Raw genomic sequence first — 20,753 nt, forward strand, 5'->3', positions numbered from 1 at the left:
GTTTCAAGCAGCAAGAGCTCATCAACATTACCAAATGGTACAGAGCTATAAAAGAAAACCAAGAAAAGGCAATTTGGGAGTAGCTATAGCAGGGATTATATTCTCTATTCCCAAATTGGTTTATATTCCCCTCCCCACCAAAATCCAACTGTTACTATCCTTCATCTTGCAAGCCTATTATAAAGCCAGAAGATGGAGCAGTATTATTTTAGCAAGGTACTAAAAGAGCTCTAAGCCTTAAGACAGCAGTACTGTGGCTTCTAAGAAAATAATTCCCAATCCCCAGGACATTTCAGAGGAAGCACTAAATACAGGGTGGCTCTTGCTCAGACTTACAAGTGAGTGGGACACACAGTGTTTCCCACTCTCACATCAAAGAAACTTTTGGATATAAATAAGAGAATGGGGAGGGTTAGAGTCCTGCATTATGCTTAAAGATGGAATAGGATATTATTTCTTTGTATCCAGATTTCCAAAGACAATCCTAATATCAAATATTCTATCTCATTGATCCCCAAAGTAGATATATCTGTTATCAACTGTTACCATGTGCCTTGATTTTTAACCTGGAAATATGATTGCTATACCCTGGAGGCACAGGGAGTCCAAGCTCTAAGGCTGGTCTCTGTGACCAAAAAAGGCACATGTTTGCAGTGAACTTGGGGTGGCCAGTGGACCTTTTCAGTGGGAACAAAAGAAGGAATGGAAAAGATAAAAGGAAAGTAAAAGAGGAAGAAAGGGAAGGAGGAAGCAAGAGAAGCTTACATTTGTAAAAAACATATGCCGCAAATTAGATAAAGGACTTTCTTTGGTGATTTCAATCTCTATAATTCACCAAGGTAAGCATTAACATCTCTATTTTTACTGAAGATAACTTGTGAGATAAAAGGTATCTTTTATCTGTGGGCTACTTAGCCCACAGTCACCCAATCAGTAGGTGGTGGAACAGATTTCAATCTTCAGTTGGCCTTATTCTATACCTTTGCTATTTGCCAGTCCCCCATGGTACCTGTCAAATGCAGGGAAGGGGAGCAGCTCACCCCTGTGAATAACCTCAGTGATTCTCAATTCCTCAGAGGGCTTGTTAAAACACAGGTTGCTGGGCTACATAGGTCTTGAGTCTTGATTTGGTAGGCCTGAAGTGTAGCTTGAGAACCTGCATTTCAAACAGATCCCTAGGTGATACCAATGCTATTGGTCTGGGAATCACATCTGGAGAACCACTGCCCTAATGGACTTTCCCTAGTGTAGGCTCTACTCTTTCTTCTTCTGATGCCTCATTCTTCACAGATTTCCCCGTGCCACAACATATGTTGCACTCCCTGCCTCCAGCATTCCCTGCTTATCTACAAGGCTTTCCTCAGTGGTTGGTAAATGTCTGAAAAAGGGTATTTTGGGTCATGTAAAGAGCATGCCTAATGTCTGGCTGTGTTAACACAGGAAAAAACTTGGGATTATGGCTGTCACCCAGTTTTCTAGAGCTGTGTCACTTGTCTAAAGCTTCTTGTTCTTCCCTTTTAGCTCAACAGCACCATTCCCAAAATAGATATTTAATTATCAGCCTTGGTGGCTGTCACAAATATTATTGTTTTAATAATAACAAGCAGAAGGGAGAATGGGTTAAAAAATATAAACCTCATATGTTGTGTGGAATAGCAAATATGCCAATTGCCATGAAGGTAGATGAGCTGGAACTGCCTTCCAAGAAGCTTCATAGGAGGAAAAGGAGGGACATGACAGGAGTTTGCCTATGAGGTCTTCTCAGTTTGGTGTCTGCCCATAACCTCTCAGAAGGTCCCCTTCTCCTTAACAGCTAAACTTGGACAAGAGCAAATTATTTTCCCTTGCTCCTTTAAGCATATCTAAAACAAGCTGAGATTTTATGTTCTCTGCTGAAAAAGCTAGATATCCTTTTAATACAGCTTTGAAAACAGACTGGCTATTTTACCCACAGTGTTAAAGGATAACCATCCTTTCTATTTCTGGAAAGGTGTGATTCAGGCTGCCCTAACAATAGCTACGAGGTACCATTGTGTATAGCAAAGTCTCAGATTAGCTACTGGAAGAAAATTTGCCAGTAACTTACCAAATGATCTCGGAGGTCTCTTTTTCCCTGTCTCAGTTTTGTGTTTTTTTTTTTCTTTTTCTTTTTCTTTTTGAGACAGAGGCTCGCTCTGTTGCCCAGCTGGCGCAATCTTGGCTTACTGCAACCTCCGCCTCCCAAGTTCAAGCAATTCTCCTGCCTCAGCCTCCAGAGCAGCTGGGATTACAGGCGCCTGCCACCACACCCGGCTAACTTTTTGTATTTTTCGTACAGACAGTGTTTTACGATGTTGGCCAGGCTGGTCTCAAACTCCAGACTTCAAGCAATCCACCTGCCTTGGCCTCTCAAAGTGCTGGGATTACAGGCATGAGCCACCATGCTCAGCCTGTCTCAGTTTTTTTATCTGTCAAGTGACAGACAGGAACCACATAGATAACTTCCCAAGTCCCTTCCAGCTCTAGTATTCTACTGAGGCTCACACTTACTATGCAAAGGACAGGGATTTCATTATTTCAGCTTATTTCTCCTCACCCTTCTTTGTGCTTGATAGGATGCTTTTACTACTTTCTCCTCAAAAAAAAGATGAGAATTTTTTTTCCTGAAGATAACTCACTCAAGAATTACTGGCAACACAGTCAGACTGGCTGGGAAAATTGAGAAATGGGCTTCCCAGTTAAACCCTTGACTGCTGCATTCAAAAGTCAATAGGGACCTTTGCTTTTTGTTCTTTCCACTTAGCTCTTCAGATAAATCATCCTTCTCATGACATAATTTCTCACTCACCTCCAGTCCCATGTTTCCTATTGCCTGCTCCACATTTCACTGGATGGCCTGCTACTGCCTCCAATAAAATGCAAAATTCATCATATTTCTCCATTCCACCTCCTTCTCAATTTTTCCCATTTAAGGAAAATCTTCTGGGCCTGCTATTTCTTTCTTCCTCATGTATCTTTCTCAGATACAACCCATTCTTTTCATTCCCACTATCCTATCCTGGTCCTCATTAGCTCAAACTGTCTCCCAGCTGGCTTCCCTGCCTCTACAGGTCTGTCTCTTCCTCAAGCTACTCCTCAGTGATGCGTTTCTTAAAGCATTTTTGGTAGTGCCACTCCTCAAGCTCAAGAAGCTTCAGTCATTCCCCACTCTCTCAAAGCTCTCCTTAATCTAGCCTCATCTCTAGATCCAACCTTTGTCTCTAATTAGGCAGGGGCTTTCCATTACTCTTGCCAAAATGAATCGCTTATGTCCTTCTCATGACATCAGTTGTCACTCACCTCCAGTCCCACATTTCCTAATGCCTGCTCCATATTTCACTGGATAGCCTGCTACTACCTCCAACAAAATAATAATCAATCCTACCTCTGTGCCTCTGATTTGGCCATATCCTTAGCCAAAGGTTATGTGTAGTGACACTGGAGCCAGGGTGGTTCTTCCTAGCTGTGTGATCTTGGCCAACTTACTCCTTAATCCCTTCTCTGATGACTCCAGGCTGTACCCTTTCTCTCTCTTTGCCTCTTTCAGTAACCTTATCTACCTAAGATAAGCAGAAAATGAAAATTTGGAAAAGTTATTCAAGTTGTTAACCAGACTGTTATTCTTCAAATAACCCGAGTGTACACTTGTGAATGATAGGTCTAAAACATAAGCTTAATCCACAATGAACAATTTTTATCTTCTATCTAAAGTTCTGACTTGAGTTCTAAAAGCAAACTCTGAGGCAGAACACGGCAACAGAGTAAGCATCTCTGTCAGGTGACAGAACAATCTATGGGACCAAGGAAATTGTTTACATAATGTATACCCAGCTGTCCTATATGGCAGTCCACTGTTGCCAGGATTCACTGCCAGGTGGCTTTCTGTGGCAGGCTAGTTTTTGCTAAAGATCTGCACAGGTACCCAATGATCACCAGGGAAAGAAACAGAGATAGACACCAGAAAAGAAAAATCCCACTACGAACATAAAAAATATCCCAAGAGTTGCTTTTTCTTCTCCTCAGGATTTAACATTTCGCACTTGATTGTTTCTAGTTTCAATGTAGGTGTTGCTATTGCCGATAAGTAAATAATTTCATTTCTGAGCAGAATAATTAATGCACTCAAGTGATAATGACTCTAAATGTCCTGAAAGGAAGTATATAAATATATCTTTTTATGACACAATCATCTTTTTCCTAATTTGGATGTGTGATTTGTGAGTCATTAGACATCAGCTTCCTTCAATATTCCATTATACCATACAGTTTTCACTTTAATAAAATGAAAGATCTACCGTTCAGCCACACCTGGAAGACACAAAAGGTAAGCCTAGGTGGGGGTCAGCCTTGAGCAAGACAGACCACCTGATCTAGAGGCCAATATGGACAGTGATCATAAGCCAATTCACACTTTCCAGGACCCTTTAGCTTGGGAAACCCAGAGAAGCCACTTAGGGCATGAGTCATCTGGAATATTTTCTCATTTATTCTAGGCTAATAACAAAGAACAGCTTCTTCCTGTACTTCTTCCAAAGTAAGTTAAAAGGTGATCTCAGCTTTAATGGTGACCCAACAGATGAGATAAGGGTTGTTGCTTGCTTGGTCTGGACCTTAGCAATAGATGGTAAGAAACCCAAGCCAGTAGCTCAACCAAACGGGCCCAGGAGTTTCTGAAGTGAGAGATCCAGCTGCTACCTCAAAGGGCACAATGTTAAGAACTTGGTCTTGTTGAGAGAATGATCCCCTTTAAAGAAAATGCAGCCAAATGGGCCAAGAATTGCACAGATCAGAGAGAAGACATGTTTCTGAATGGCCAACCTAGGTGATGTTAGCTAGAGAAGGTCCTATACTAGAACAGCTCCCAATTTGATAAGCATTAGCTTTTATCTCCAAAATATCTTAGAAACAGGAGTTTCTGTCAAGTTATTCTGGGATATTTTGGCCTGACTCAGGCAATTCTGACCCATTACACCAGAGTTTTTTACTGTGAGGTCCACAGACCCCTGCTCAGAACTACCCTAACATATTCATTAATAACAAGCAACCCAAATGATTCTGAATTGCATGCCATATTGAAACCAACCGTCTTAATCTTTCTGGGACCAGAGAGTTTATAGTACAATAATTTCCCTTTCTTTACTGCACTGGGCCACTCAGAAGAAACTAGAATCTCTGGAACTCCATCTCTAGGCTTATCCTTCTTGTGTCATATTCCAGGCAGGTTGAAGAATTATGGTGACCTGTCTGAAAGGATTTCTCCCAGCCTGTCTTGAGAGACTATGCTTCTGCTCTGTTCCACCCTCATTCCTGTCCCAATCTTCAGGCACTGAAACCACCATCAATTCTAACAAAAAGTTCTAGCAGTATCTCTCTGTGCTATAATCTAGAAGCAATTTCCTAGAGCTGTATTCAATCTCCCCAGGGCAACCTCCAATATTCTAAGAGACAAATGGTTAGTAAAAATAATAACAGATTCAGCAATGCCCTCTCCATGAGTTGCTGAGTCAGAACATGCTATCTCAAGCTTGAGGTTACCCTGACCTTCACTAATCTGTTGAACCAGCTTGGATCATATACCCAAAATGTTCCTGTCCTGGGAGTCATACTCATCTTCTTGGACTTGGTGTGAATGCCAAGCTACAGCCACACACTGGAGTCTTTTGTTGCCTGACTACCCTGAGATATGGGAGTTGACCAGGGCAAGCCTAGGGAATAGGCAGGGATGCTCTAATAGCCACAAATTCCTTAGGTGACCCAGACCTATCTCAGGGTCTGCATCTGGGCTCCTGAATTTCTTCATGTAGTCCCCTTAACACCAGTCCTGGGAGCTTTAACTTTTCCTGAACTATGACTTGAAGCCAGGCCTTGTAGTTTTCTAGGCAGGGGCGGGGTTCCTCTGTTTCCAGAAGGTAGGAGGAGGGGGCTAGAACTACATTAAGAATCTGTCCTCCATGCCTCCCACACACATAGTTCTATACTCAACACCACAGGCAGAGGGTGGGTGGGCAAGACAGAGAGAAGACGGGAAAATCATTTTTTATCCATTTGACAGATGTCATGTTAAAATCTTGTAGCAAAAGGAGAGCTGAAGGTAGGGGGAGGAGCAGGGGAGGAGTTAGGTTGGAACTAATGGTCCTAATGTCCTTAAGTGTGGCCATCCGGTTTACAGCAGCAAGAACAGGAACAACATTTAGTTAGGAACACTGTGACCTGTTCCTATATCTAGAGAAGAAGCAGGAAAAATAAATATATTTCAATTAACTGAAAACACCTTTAAGCTACTGAGCATGCCCAGCAAGGACACAGACTTGTAAAAACTCTAGAGCTTGGCATTTGTTTCCAAACAGAATGTAAGCATCTCCTAGGGAGTTTTTACAGCCCAGAGAGGACATCTGCATTTAAACAGCCCATCAAAAAGTGGAAGATAGTTTCCAGTGGTGCAATGATTTCCCTCTGCCTTTTGGCTCACAGTGAGAGAAAGACATCCAGCCAAGTCCAAGGCACCTAGCAATGCCTCTAGTCCATGTCAGAAGCCTTTTATGCTCATGAATGGACTATGTTCTCCTAAAAATGTCTAGCCCAGTCCTGGATGAGCAGGTGGCAGAAGCATTCAGTGAGCAGCCATTGGGTCAGGCTCTAAGGAACTCAAACTGGCTAAGCTGGCTTCCCCTCAGACCTTGTTGCCAAGGACTTAGACAGAGGGATACAACTAAACCTAGGCTGTCAGAGGGGACAAAATACAAGCAAAATCAGACACACCCTCAGAGCTCAGGAGGGATGGCACCAGGTCTGTGTCTGCAGGAAAAGTGGTAGTGCTTGTAACAAAACAATGTCAAGTAGGTTTGCCAAACTTATGTAAGGAAGCATCTGCCAGTCTGTGCTAGGTGAAAGTGGTGGGGGTGGAGAAGGGAAAGAAACCAAGGCAGCTGAGAGAAGGACAAAGTATCTAGTAAGGTGACAGCCAGGGCTTGAACTCTTTTTAACTGTCTCAGCTCAAGAGCCCCAAAGGCAGTGGATTCTTATACTCAGAGGTGGTCAGAATTGGAGATTTCCAAGTAACCAGTTAGAACACCTAGTTCAGTCCTCCCTTTCTTACAGGTAAGAAAAATAAGGCTCCCATGAGAAAATTTGCCTAAGGCATCAAGCTAGTTAGCAGCAGAGCCATCAAGACTAGAAACCAAGCCTATAGTCTTAGAAGAATGGTAGCCAATAGTTTTTGGATCATATACCTCTAATGTTAAAAACAAAAATACAGCCAGGTGTAGTGGCTCACACCTGTAATCCCAGCACTTTGGGAGGCCGATGCAGCCAGATCACGAGGTCAGGAGTTCAAGACCAGCCTGGCCAATATGGTGAAAACCTGTCTCTACTAAAAATACAAAAATTAGCCAGATGTGGTAGCACATGCCTGTAGTCCCAGCTACTCAGGAGGCTGAGGCAGAAGAATCGTTTGAACCTAGGAGGCAGAGGTTGCAGTGAGCCGAGATCATGCCACTGCACTCCAGCCTGGGCAACAGAGTGAAACTCCATCTCAAAAAACAAAAACAAAAACAAAAACAAAAAAACAGAGCGCTCAGGCGCCATGTTAGGACGAAGGGGAAGGAGGAGAAGCGCTTAAAGCTGCGGGAGCGGTGCGGGAGAGGGGTTGGACCCAGGGCTGAGGCAGGCCCCCCCTCCCTCCCGCCTCAGTGGATCATGCCCAGGGCGGCAGCGGCGGCGGTTGCAGGGGGGCGGGGAGGTGACTGGGCGGTGCCGGCGCAGGAGATGATGCCGTTTCCAGTTACAACACAGGGATCACAACAAACACAACCGCCACAGAAGCACTATGGCATCACTTCTATCAGCTTAGCAGCCCCCAAAGAGACTGACTGCATACTTACACAGAAACTAACTGAGACACTGAAACCCCTAGGGGTTTTTGAAGAGGAAGAGGAACTGCAGCGCAGGATTCTAATTTTGGGAAAACTAAATAACCTGGTAAAAGAGTGGATACGAGAAATCAGTGAAAGCAAGAATCTTCCACAATCTGTAATTGAAAATGTTGGAGGAAAAATTTTTAAATTTGGATCTTACAGGTTAGGCGTACATACAAAAGGTGCTGATATTGATGCGTTGTGTGTTGCACCAAGATGTTGATCGAAGTGACATGTTGATCGAAGTGACTTTTTCACCTCATTCTATGATAAGTTGAAATTACAGGAAGAAGTAAAAGATTTAAGCGCTGTTGAAGAGGCATTCGTACCAGTTATTAAACTCTGTTTTGATGGGATAGAGATTGATATTTTGTTTGCAAGATTAGCACTGCAGACAATTCCAGAAGATTTGGACCTACGAGATGACAGTCTGCTTAAAAATTTAGATATAAGATGTATAAGAAGTCTTAACGGTTGCAGGGTAACCGATGAAATTTTACATCTAGTACCAAACATTGACAACTTCTGGTTAACTCTGAGAGCTATCAAACTATGGACCAAACGCCACAACATCTATTCCAATATATTAGGTTTCCTCGGTGGGGTTTCCTGGGCTATGCTAGTAGCAAGAACTTGCCAGCTTTATCCAAATGCAATAGCGTCAACACTTGTACATAAATTTTTCTTGGTATTTTCTAAATGGGAATGGCCAAATCCCATTCTATTGAAACAGCCTGAAGAATGTAATCTTAATTTGCCTGTATGGGACCCAAGGGTAAATACCAGTGATAGGTACCATCTTATGCCTATAATTACACCAGCATACCCACAACAGAACTCCACATACAATGTGTCCGCTTCAACATGGATGGTCATGGTTGAGGAGTTTAAACAAGGTCTTGCTATCACAGATGAAATTTTGCTGAGTAAGGCAGAGTGGTCCAAACGGTTTGAAGCTCCAAACTTCTTTCAAAAGTACAAGCATTATATTGTACTTCTAGCAAGTGCACCAACAGAAAAACAACGCCTAGAATGGGTCGGCTTGGTGGAATCAAAAATCCAAATCCTAGTTGGAAGCTTGGAGAAGAATGAATTTATTACACTGGCTCATGTGAATCCCCAGTCATTTCCAACACCCAAAGAAAGTCCTGACAAGGAAGAATTTCGTGCGACATGGGTGATTGGGTCAGTGTTTAAAAAAACAGAAAACTCTGAAAAACCTCAGTGTTGATCTCAACCTATGATATTCAGTCTTTCACAGATACAGTTTATAGGCAAGCAATAAACAGCAAGATGTTTGTGGTGGATATGAAAATTGCTGCAATGCATGTAAAAAGAAAGCAACTCCATCAACTACTACCTAATCATGTGCTTCAGAAAAAGAAAAAGCATTCAACAGAAGGTGTCAAATTGACAGCTCTCAATGGCAACAGTCTCGACTTGTCTATGGACAGTGATAAAAGCATGTCTGTGCCTTAACTTACTAGTGCTACGAAGACCAGTCCATTGAACAGTTCTGGCAGCTCTCAGGGCAGAAATAGTCTTGCTCCAGCTGTAACTGCAGCATCTGTGACCAACATACAGGCTACTGAAGTTTCTGTGCCACAAGTAAATTCCAGTGAAAGCTCAGGGGGTACATCGAGTGAAAGCATTCCTCAAACTGCCACACAACCAGCCATTTCTCCACCACCAAAGCCTATGGTCTCCAGAGTTGTTTCTTCAATATGTCTGGTAAACCCACCACCTAGATCTTCAGGAAATGCAGCAACTTCAGGAAATGCAGCAACAAAAATACCTACTGCTATAGTAGGAGTCAAGAGGACATCCTCACCTCATAAAGAAGAGAGTCCCAAGAAAACCAAAACAGAAGAGGACAGCTTGATACAGAGACAAGTACAGCTCAATCAGAAACTATTCAGACAGCGGCTTCTGTGTTGGCCTCTCAGAAAACATCCAGTACCGACCTTTCTGATATCCCTGCTCTAGCTGCAAATCCTATTCCTGTTATCAAGGATTCAATAAAACTGAGATTGAATTGGTAAAAACAACCTCAGGGGTCCATAAACAATATCTGCCAACTAAACCTGTTGTCTTCAAATGCTGAAAAAAGGAGAATGGAGGGTACAAGACTAGATATGACTGAAATGGATTTGGGTTTTTTCGGTGACCTCCCTTACTGGGCTAATCAGCACTTGATCAGAAGTCCAGGTTAGTATGTGAAGCCAGGAGTACTATTATTATTGTGTTAGCAACAGTTGTATTAACTATTTCAAAAATTACTGCCTTTAAAAAAACTCAAGCTGTATTTGTATCCATAATTGACATCTGGATTGGGTTTATGTTTGATGCATTGTTTGGAAAATTTGCAATACAAACTGGCATAAAAATTACTTATTCTGATGATGCACTTTTATGCATTTTTATTAGAAAGTAGAAATAATTTTTTATTTTCAGCTTGACGTATTTTCAGTTTTTCCTGAGGAATTTTCTTTACCATTAGTCTTCAAATTGGATACCGTTGTGCAATGGTGTACTGTTATACTTCAGAGAAAGGATAAGAGTACATCTAGTTCAGTTCCTGTGAGGTAGCTGTAACCCTTAAAAATGAAACGTCAACTCTAGGGTACATTTGACACTGAAAGAATAATTAGGAAATAACTTGGTTTTGATGGGGTCATGATTAAGAAATGATATATTGGTTTTATTTATGGAATTGTTTTATAGTGCATACAAATCAGCGACCAGCCAGCAAATATTTTTCTTTGAGCTTATGAAAGCTCTGTATTGTTTTGCCTTCAATCTGTTGTCTTCGAAACAAACAAAAAAGCTTCTTGCTCCTTTCCCTCCCCACTTTTCTTCCTTTTTCTTTTTGCTTGTATGCACAAGGTAGGACTTACTTCACAAGAAACAAAATGCCAGTATTTTCTTAAGCCATGATGTGAAACCAATGACCCTGTGGCCACATGGCACAGAACACTAAATTTTGGTCCCATGGCTGAAATTTGAGAGTGACTAAAAGTAATGCCTGTGAAACATGATGTCTATCTAAGATGGCCATTTGATCTCTAAATAAGAGGAATTTTGTACACTCCACAGAATTATCTATAGTAAAATTGATTTTCAGTTTTAAATGTGGGCAAAAAGGCATTTTCTCCAAGATTTTAAAATGAATTCCTATTTTTAAATTGTTTACCAAAATTTGTCAGTACATTTTACATGTAGAAACATTTTAAAAATCATTTCTAGCAAGCACTTGACATCTAGTCAGCTCTCTACTCCTTTATTTTGTTTTATTAAAAGATTAAGAGCTCCTTTCTTTGAATAAAATAATTTCTCATAATTAAGCAGCAGAACATCTATCTTTACAAAGTATGAGGGATGCCAGATGTTAGTAAACTTAGTTACTCTTTCTTAATCTGGACAAAGTAAACTTAACAGATTTTTCTGATGAGCATGTTTTATGAATCCCCCATTGTGCTCCATTCTATCACATGTTCATTTTTCATGTTAAACTGCAATTACTTAAACTCTTCCCCTATCTTTCTAAATTAATTTTCCAAAGTTGGAGTGTAGTCTTTTCCCCCTTAGGCTATGCATTAATCAAAGCTTTCTTTTCACCATGACTTTATAATGTCTAGTATACAGTATTTCTACTTCCCACATCTTTGCTTTACACAGTCACCTTGCCCTTCCTCCCACCACCTAAGAAAAAAGATGGTAATACTAACAGGTGAAGTGTACAAGGTGTCTGTGTGTTTTGTGTAGCTTCAGAGTTAGATTGAAATTACCAGGCACAGATTTAGTCTTGTCATTTTGTTTACACATTGGAGAAAACAATTCAGTTTATTAAACGTTTCATGTAACTGCACCCAAGTTTTGCCAAGCTGGAAATTTGGACCTTTTCTGTGTAATGACTTTGTAATTATAGTTTTCATAACCTGGAGATCAGACTGTTGCTTTCACATGATGTATGTAGTGTCTCATGACTGGAGTTTGCTTTGTTTTATAGTATCTGTAGTCCTTGTATTTTTCAAGAGCTATTTTGTAAACATATGATATATTTCTCCATTGAAAACACAATAAAAAAAGCACACAAAAAAATTTAGCTATTCTTGTTATAAAAAAGTAACTGTGAAATGACAGATATGCTTCACTATAGTAACCATTTTACTATCTATATGTTTATATATATTACAACATCATGTTGTAAAACTCAAATACATACAATTTATTAAAAAAAAAACAAGAGCAGGGCACGGTGGCTCATGCCTGTAATCCCAGCACTTTGGGAGGCCAAGGTGGGTGTTTTACTAGGTTAAGTGATCAAGACCATCCTGGCCAACACAGTGAAACTGTTTCTACTAAAAATACAAAAAATTACCCACGCGTGGTGGCAGGTGCCCCATAGTCCCAGCTACTCGGGAGGCTGGGGCAGGAGAATCACTTGAAACCGGGAGGAAGAGGTTGCAGTGGGCTGAGATCATGCCACTGCACTTCAGACTGGCAACAGAGCGAGTCCTTATCTCAACAAATAAAAAATAAGAAACCCCATCCCAGTATTTAAATACTAATATGTTTTATAAAAAAAACTCCACAAAAATAGAAATTAAATAACAATGAGATTCACAATTTAATATATAAAGAACTACTAACATTTTCTTCCTGAGCCTCACGTTGGAGGTTACTGTTTTCAACATTTTCTGGTGTTCTTCTCTCCCACTGCTCTATAGACATCATCCTTCAGTACTACAACCAGAACATGCCTTTCCCTCCCATCTCAGGGTCCCAAATAGGTCTGACCCTGAAGATTAAGGGATAAGAACACTTCAGTATGAAGGATGGGTCAAGATACTTCCAGAATCTTCCTCACCACCAGATGTTTTTTGCTAAGGAATCCCAAATTCAATTTCACAGTAAAATGCAAATGTCAGTAGAAAAAACTGGGATAGGAAGAATGGGCTCCAGATCTAGCTTGATTCCGGACTTGCTGAATTAACCTGGGAAGATCCGGCTCCTCTCTGAGCCAGTTGTATTAAATTATTTCGAATGGAAAGCGAGGTCATCTTTGACATATGCTGCTGCTTTGCTTCTAAAAGCAGGTTTTGACAAGGTTGGGGTGGCAAAAAAAAAAAAAAAAAGAAACAAGGAAGTCAGGAGAGGGATGGGGTGGAATAAAAAAGGTCAGAAGAAAAAACCTGAGTATTTTAAATTTTTGTCATAGGCTATCCCCCACTCAAAATACAACTCCAGTATAGGGATGGCTTCAGGGTTCCACTCGCAAAGGAAAAATACTGCCTCTTCCACCCAGTTCAGACCACTGGGTTCAAGCTACCCTAAGTATTGCCAATGAAAATATTAAGTAGTACTTCTTCCATCTGTTCAGAACATCACAATTGCTAAGTTGCCTTCATATTCATAAGCTCACTGGATCCTCCCAGAAATTGTGGGGATAAGCAGAGTGGGGATGAGAGTTACATTTTAAAGGTAAGGAAACTAAGGCCTGAACAAAGGAAGTTACCCAGCTATCCCAGGAGCACAGAGGCCAGAAGAAAACCTAGATCTACTGACGCATGGTCCAGTGGGTTTTTTTCCCTAATAATAAAAAATAGCTAACATTTATTGAATGCTTACTATGCATCAGAGACAAATCTAAGTTTTTACACATAATAATTTGTTTGATCCCTAAAGATAAGGAAACCAAAGTTCAGAAAAAAAATGAAGTAATTGTTGAAGGTCATAGAGCCAGAACCCAGATAGTTTCACTCTAGAATCAGTGCTCTTAACCTCTATATTCCACAGCACACCTTTACGTCCCCAAAAGGTGAAATTCAATGAAGTATCAAAGACTATCCAAAGCATAGCAAGGTACAGAACAATGTGCGTAGTGTATTACCATAAAAAGAGAAAGAAGAATAATATATTCATACTTATTTATACATCCATAGAACATTTTTCTGGAAGGACTCATTGGTGGCCTCTGCAGAGGGTAGGGGTGGGAGGGAGACTTTCCGCTGTGCACTCTGTTGGACCTTTTGAAATCTGAACCATGTGAATGTATTTCCTATCTAAAAATAAAATTTAAAAACTGAGATATCTATGGTCAAAAGAGATTAGGAAACTGTATGGCTACTTCTTGTGCCAGCTAACCTTTTTCTATTCACCTCTCTGGGCTCTCAAATATGAAGAAAATAAAGTGCCTCTCCCTATTTTTCCTAAAGCATTGCATTTTCCCCACCCCACTTCCCTGCCCCACTGATTATTCTATCCCACAGAAGACATCCCTCAAAATGACTACTGTAGTCATTCTGCAGGTTTAAGCAGCAAAATTGAAGATAACAACAGATTGGATTAGGCTCCCATAGCCAACCAGTGGAAGATAGGAAAATAATACATTAGCACCAATACAAATGAAGAAAGACACAAGGCCTTTTCCTCCAATACCTAGCCCTCAAGGCCTGGGCTCACTAGATTCCTCCATCTTTTTCCTCTCACCACTCCACTCAACGTGTCTACCCTTTCCTTCTTCAGGGCTCAGAATAGCAAAAATAAGCAAGCTAGAAAGATTTCAGAAAATCTGATGGAGCATAAGAATCTGTGGTCTACAAAGGAAGATTACATTAAGAGAGAAAAAGTAAGCCCAGCTGGGTTTTAATGTCCTCACTGAGTCCAGGTGAAATTCAGCCCAAATGGTCTCTAGAGACACTCTCAGCTTTGGTTCTTGGATTATTTCCATAATCTTATCCCTCAACTGTTAACACAATCCTCCAGAAATCAAACATATTTCCTCAGATCCCTTTCAGCCCACCCCTTAGGCAGGTCAGGGGTACCCAAGAAATTGTGAGGGAGTGGAGGTGACCAAGGTGGATTAAGTGCCTCCAGGAATTCTTCTATTGTCTGTCCTGAAGTGGCTTAAACCAGCAGTAGGATTGCTTCTCACAACAGCCTAGTATCTCCAATTCTTCACTGCTTCCAACATGCAGGAGACAGTGGGACATGAGCTGCTGTGGGAGGGATGAAGGGTCAATCAGTGTGTCTCTCTTGGGCAAAGAGGGAAACTGCTGGGTAAAGCGGCGCCCCAGAGAGCCCCTGTACTGCTTTTCAGAGAAAAAATCTAAGTTTGTACATATATTTACTTAAGTAGCCTTTGGCAGCTTCCTTTAGCACTGGAATTAATTGGTGGCAGCCCAGGGCCAGAGTACATTGTGTTGAGAATCTGAAGGCATGACTTCTAGTTCTGAATCCACCACTACCTCAGATTCTGTGACCTCAGACTTGTTTCTCCTTTCTCTGAGCCTCAGCATCCCCATTTGTAAAATGGATATAATAATGGCTTAAAAGAACAGTATGGAGGGGTAGAGAAATAAAGTGAAGTTTCTCAATTACCTCCAAACTATGTGTACTCACAATCTGGATCAAATCTTACAATCCAAACAGCAGGAACACATGTTCAACATTTTACAAGACACTTTTCACATCCTATGTCACAATGAATTCTTGCACTTAAAACTCCTATGAGAGACTATGGTTAAGCTCATTCTACAGACCAGAAAACTGAGGCTCAGGAGAACTTTGCACACAATGTCTGCAGCAGGGGGAAACTTGAACTACATAGTCTAGTTCCTCAGCAAAGCAGATAAAATGGCCATGAGCACAATCACTTTATAAGAGCCAGAGATGGCACTCTAGGCTACCTCCTCTGGCAGATGGCAGGTACAGGTGACCTGGCCTTGCTTTTCCTAGTTTAGGAAGAAGTCCCTGCTCCTGACGCCTCCCCTTCTCTCATTACCTAAGGGATTCCTGAGAAGCCAAACCTACATGACCACCTAAATGCTGCAAATGTTTTCTTTCCCAGAAGGACTGACCTGGAATTGAAAAGCATCTGTATAGGTGGGGGTAATCTCAGCAAGACTCTGACCAACCTGACTCCATGAGGCTGTGTTCTATTGGCTCCTTTTTTCTTTTGGCCTTTTGTCTACAGCTACTCCAATAGGAGTCGGGTCTAATTGTTGGCAGGCTTTCAATCCAGCTTAGGGACAGTGATGATGCAGCTTTGTGTGTGGAGAAAAGCATATCCTCAAAATATCTTGTCAACTCTTAGCATAGCTGGACCTTTCCATCATCTAGGGGCAATACTGGATGTTTTATAAATAAAGCAAGTAAGACTCAGACAGGAGAGAGGAATGTGACTGAGACAGACTGCAAGAGGCAGAGTAGCAACTGAAATTCATGTTTCTTGACCTCAAAGCCAAAGATGAAAAATGGGCATGAGGTTATTATAGTTAATAGTAGCCCAATTGAGGCTCTGAGGATGCTGTTCCCAGGCAAGCCTGGTATATCCCAGCTACCTGTTTCCCTGCTTCCCACCCTTTACCCAGACCCAATCTAGGGCCCCATCTTTCCAGCTCCAGCCTTTGGTATCAAGGACCACAAAGGCTTCCCCAGGACACCATGACCTGGTTTCCAGCTTGAGGCACTCTAAAAATAGATGTCTTCATTAGTGGGGCCAGATGGCCCAAGCTGCTGTGCCTAGGGGCTAGGTTATGGTCATTAAGGATGTGGCTGGTCTCAGGCAGCCATTAACCCAGGAGAGGGTGGGTCACTGCCCAAATGGATCTCCCGCTTTGCATCCTACCACTTCCCCTCACACTCTAACACCCACAATTTAGATACATTTGCTCTAGTCCAGGTTGTTATTTCATTTGCAAGAAAGATGAACTTTAATATTCAGTGACTTTAGGCCTTCTCGGACATTGCTTCATACCCATATCACTCCACAATTGTTTGTAAGTGAACTGCAGGATGAAGAAACAGGCTCAAGTTTTCTGCATTGATCAGTGACAATTTGCTTTTTCCATTCTTCTGCATCTGCCTGTTAACTCACATATGAGGGTTCTGCTCTGAACTCTGTTTGCCCTACAGAGCCTTCTACAACACATGCCATCTTAAACATCCATTTTTACTGAGCTTACTGCCCTCTCAAGTCTAATTTCAAGGTTAAAGGGAAGCCAGAGCAAACTTATGGAGGCCCGCCAGCTGGGACAAGTACCCTGTCATGCCCACTTGGAAGAAAGTGACAGCTAGCAGCCCTAAGGGAAGGATGTGTTCTTCATCAAAATATGTCCCACAGGGCTGTGTGGGGCATGTGAATGTGTCCCATAGATGTGTTCAAGAGTGACTCAACACTCAAGTGTGGAGTATTGTATGCCCAAATACGTCTTTAGGACTGTGTATCTCAGGTATAGGAGTACCTGTCCTGGGGTAAGAGTATATCTGAGAGTGAATCTCAGCATGCCCCATATGTATGTGGGTGCACAATTGTGTTTTATATCTATCCATGTGCACTAATCACACATGCAGATGTGTACAAGCATCCCTCATGTGTGTTCCTGTGTGTGTGTACCCTGCCTGTGCTGAGAATGTGCAAGTGTGATATTCCTCCCATGTTTAACTGAATGTGTGTGCTCCAAGTGTGTTGATGTGAAAATATGTTCCATCTGTGTGTCCCATAAACATTCCATGTGTCTGAGTATGCATAAGTGTGCATCACATATGATCTATCTTGTATGTGTATGTGAAGGTATGCGCATAGAGCATGGATAGACAGCAAAGCTGAACCAATTTTCTTCCCCACCAGTTTGTTTCTAGCAGCATTCCTTCAAGTCTGGGTCAATCTGCTCTTAAGCAGGACAAAAGACCTGGGTTCAAATTTCATCTCTGTCACTTCCTGAATGTGGTAATCACAGGTACTTTTCCCAAGAGGCTTAGCCACCCTTCATTCATCTATAGAGCCTCACAAATATAAGGTAAATTAGCCAACGGCTGAACAGAGAGACTGGACAAAGATCAAGGACAAATTCTGAGACTTTGGGCAAGTTCCTGCTTCTCCTTAGGCCTCAGTTTCCCCAGCAGTACATTGAAGGAAGGAGCTCAATGCATGGGTTTCTCTCAGTCTTATCCAGTCACTTCTCAGCTTAAGCATTATGGACAAACTCTGCTCCCTCCCTGCAACACCACAAAGAATCAATGTGTAGATATGTGCATGTAGATTAGCATCTGCAGATGTCTCAACCCAGGTAGGCCCCCTCTAACCCTCAGCACTCTATTGGTTGTTGTCTCCCTATTCTTGTCTGTCATTCTACACTCATTTTCCCAGTGGCCTGAACCAACTGGAGTAAAAGGAATAAACATATAGCCTCAATGGCATACAATCTTCACCAAAGGCCAGGCAAAATGGCATGTAGTTTATCCAAATCATTCTTCCCTATCCTTTGGGATGACCATTGAAACTGGTAATGGTGAAGAGACAGCTTTTAGGCTCAAGGCCCAGTCTTTAAGAATATGGTCAGATAGACCCACAAAGAGAAAATATCCAAACTGAGTAGGTCACAAAAGACTGCAGAATCTGAGGTCACTTTTCTTCATTTGGAAAGGCCTCTCATGTATCCCTGGACAATATGATATCCAGATGAATTTACTGTAGATCCAGCAGATGAACCAAAGTACCAATTAATTGTTCAATGCCAACATATTCAGTTATCCAGTAGCATCTGCCTTCTTTCTTCTATCTTGATTAACTTTTGTAAAAATGCTTAGAGCCAGGTGTGATGGCTCACGCCTGTAATCCCAGCACTTTTGGAGGCTGAGGTGGGTGGATCACTTGAGGTCAGGAGTTTGAGACCAGCCTGGCTAACATGGCAAAACCCCGTCTCTACTAGAAATAAAAAAATTAGCTGGGCGTGGTGGCACGCAGGAGAATCGCTTGAACCTGGGAGGCGGAGGTTGCAGTGAGCTGAGATTGTACCACTGCAACCCAGCCTGGGTGACAGAGCAAGACTCCATCTCAAAAAACAATCTAACAACAAAATACATAGAAGCAAACTAGAGTAGGAATTTTAATAAATTGCTTGCCCAGAGACACTTAGTACTGGTGAGTTGGTAATACCTAACTCTATATGCTATGTTCTTCCTAGTACACCACTGCCTTTAAGATGCAGTACTGACCTGAGTCAATCAAAGCAATTCACCGAGCTTCAATTTCCTTTGCCATAAAATTGGGAGAATAATCTTGGCCTTGACCACCTCATAGTATAATGGAGAAAAGAACGTGTGTCAGAAGCAGAAGACTATATGATAGTCTTTATCTTCTTGCTCTGCCTCCAGAGCAGTGAGATGTTTCCAAACAAAGTCATGCAGGTACAGGTGAAGAGTGTTGATTTGTTCTGCACAGCTCATTGGGCAAGAACCTGCAATTTCTAAAACAATTTTTGATCATATCATGAAAACCCAGTAATGCTCATCACAAATCCTAGCCAAGGACCTAGGGGCTAAGACTTGTTTTTTAATTACCACGCGCCTAGGTGGTTTATGGCTTGATGAAATTAAGAAGGTGCTAAATAAAAACACAATTAATTTGGCTTTCTTCAGATTTCCTCCTTTAACTTTGTAGGAGATGAGGAGAGAGAAAGCTAGTGTGCTATTCATAGCAACATGTGTGTGACTGCATGGGAAATGAAGCTGGGGATAAATAAAAGAAAGCTTATTTAAAAACAAACCCAAAAAAAAATCAAAAAACAAAACAGCTTTCCACCAAGCACCCAAGACAGGGATCAGGTCATAGGGCCTTTCTTCTTCCAAGGGAGAGAAGTAAAAAGAATTCTCCAAAGATGACAGAGAGAAATGAGGGACAGAGACAATTCAAGGTCACACAGCAAATGACTTCACATTGACACCTCCTTTTTACTCATGTGTACATCTATTCAGCCAAATCTTTATAGAGGGCCTACTGAGTGTCAGGCCTCCACTGGGGCAGTCACCCACAGACGATTTCTGCCCGAACTGAAAAATAACAAACTCCTAGTTCTGTGATACTTTGCTTTCCATTACACCATACAGGTTTCCCAAACAACCCTTGTAAGACCACAGTGGTTTGCACATCTTGTAGGTCCAGGAATTCATTCTTGCCAGGCAATGTTCTAATTCCAGCACTACTACAAATGTACTACATTTCCTTGGGCAAGTCCTTTTCTTCTCTGGGCCTAGGTCACCAGCTTCCACAATAAGGAGATTAGAAGCAGGACAGCTCCAGCACCCCCTTTTCTAGAAAATATAGCTGTCTGCAGTGACTTTAAGTGGCACTATAACCTCCAGAGCTTAAACCCAGAACCAGGCTGGAAGCAACTATGGGACAATAAGTCTTTGAGCATTCTTTTTCTCATCTGTAAATTGGAGATAATCTCTGCCCCATCCACTTCATAGGGTCATAGAGAAAATCAAGTGAGACGATGTACAAAACACACTGAAAAACGTAAGACTGTTCAAGAGGAATAGTCAAGAATCAAGTGAGTATCCACTAGCCCCAGTTGCTTTCCTCTTAATCTGAATGTGTGTCTTTCCACGTAGTTCAGTCTAAATTTACAAGACAAGCACCTCGGCTGGTTGCAAGCTCCAAAGGAAATTAATAAATCCCTCCACTCCCTTTGGGTCGTAAGCACAAAGCAGTCTCATCATTTTGCCTTTGTTCTGAGCCCTCCTGCCATACTGGGATTAACAGAGCCCCTCCTAGAGATGCCTAGCTCCTCCTCTGCCTCTATCCCAATGCCAAGGCACCCACTGCCCAGCCTTCTTGCCATCCTGCACAATTCACAGAGGGAGGAGGAAGAGAGTGGGTGGAGGAGAGGCTGTGGGAGGTTCAGCTAAAAGTAGCTACTGCCTTTAGGCACCACACTCTGAGGGGGTGGAGGGTGGGCTTTTAGTACATCCTTCCTGCAGCCAGCTGGGCACGAAGGTGCATGGCTTTCCTTTCTCTAATGAACGCAGGCAGGC

General features: G+C 41.9%; 1 protein-coding gene and 1 pseudogene across 10 annotated transcripts in view; one reads left to right on the forward strand and one right to left on the reverse strand.

Annotated features, from left to right (window-relative positions):
* ARHGEF9 (Cdc42 guanine nucleotide exchange factor 9) overlaps positions 1-20,753 on the reverse strand; it is a 174,482-nt gene that overhangs the window by 109,755 nt on the left and 43,974 nt on the right. The gene's annotated exons all lie outside the window — the stretch shown is intronic.
* On the forward strand, positions 7,763-10,001 carry LOC105723012 (poly(A) polymerase alpha-like; annotated as a pseudogene).

The sequence above is a fragment of the Aotus nancymaae genome, unplaced genomic scaffold, assembly GCF_030222135.1.
Source record: "Aotus nancymaae isolate 86718 unplaced genomic scaffold, 86718_ANA_hifiasm-v0.15.2.pri h1tg000073l, whole genome shotgun sequence".
NCBI classification, from domain to species: domain Eukaryota; kingdom Metazoa; phylum Chordata; class Mammalia; order Primates; family Aotidae; genus Aotus; species Aotus nancymaae.